A 1119-nucleotide genomic window follows, 5' to 3' on the forward strand; every position below is an offset into this window, starting at 1 on the left:
TTTCTCCAATTTCAGAGACATGAAAATCATAGTCCTGGAGCAGGTCCCAGGAATCTGCATTCTAACTGGCACACAAGGAGATTCTGATGCACATTTCTCAGAGATCATACTTGGAGAAACTCTGATCTGAAAGAAACACCGGTCCAGAGTAAAATAAGTGATTATTAGAGATTAGTAAATCGAGAATACAACCTGTGGCTATAAAAAGGCTCTTGTGTGAGATCTTGATTTTTTTTCTCTTTTTTAACAGATTTTACTAAAGATCTTTAGAGAGCAACCTGCAGACTCCAGATCCAACTGCCAAGGAGACCCTGTTATGCCGTGTGTACTGTCTGGGGCATAGCTGGCAGCTCCGGCTTCCCACCGCTCTGTTCTGAGACAGAGGTGGTGGGCAGTATCTCATCTCTGGGTTCCATAATGTTCACATGGTCAGGCAGGGGTTTCTTAAGGCCAATCTTACCACTTGGGTCCTAGGGCAACATGATCTTCACTTCGATGTCCAGTGAACACTGTCTGAGTGACACATAGCACATACTAGTATCGACACAGTAGTTAACAGGGTCCCCAATGGGGATCATCAGGCCATCCACAACCTTTATGGACTTAGCCATCTATTCATAGAAATTCCCAGACAGTGTGACCTCACAGGCTTTGGCCCCACTCTCCATGATGAACCAAGCACACCACAGCAGGCCCTCCACACAGCAAGTCTTCCTAGGAGTTTATAATGCAGAAACTTTGCCTGGACAGTGGCACGCAGACCTCCTGTGGCCGCTATTTTAGGATACCTCCACCAACTGATGTATCGACATAAGTTTAGGCAAGTTATTAAACTTCTGGTCCTCAGATTCCTCATTTATAAAGGAAGAAGTTGTATCTATGGAATTCTAATGGTTATCCCTGCATAGTACCTAAAGGGAAAAGTCCAGAATGGTAAATAGTTGTCTCTAAAACCTTCTGTTGGCAGCCACAGATCTCTCCTGGCACCTCTGAAGAATCCTTCTTCTTACAGCACTGAACAGGGCAAAGGCTTTTGCAGCACTGTTCCCATGCATGCAAGTGCCTGGCCCTGCAGTGAGTTAAACACAGTTACAAAGGAGATACAACCGTGTTGAAAAA

The 1119-nt window shown here is 45.0% G+C and overlaps 1 pseudogene; it reads right to left on the bottom strand.

Annotated features, from left to right (window-relative positions):
* Positions 1–314: 314 nt before the first annotated feature.
* Positions 315–856, bottom strand: LOC103074235 (40S ribosomal protein S3 pseudogene; annotated as a pseudogene).
* Between the last annotated feature and the right edge of the window lie 263 nt (positions 857–1119).

This window comes from Lipotes vexillifer, unplaced genomic scaffold, assembly GCF_000442215.2.
Source record: "Lipotes vexillifer unplaced genomic scaffold, Lipotes_vexillifer_v1.1 scaffold361, whole genome shotgun sequence".
Lineage (NCBI taxonomy): Eukaryota > Metazoa > Chordata > Mammalia > Artiodactyla > Lipotidae > Lipotes > Lipotes vexillifer.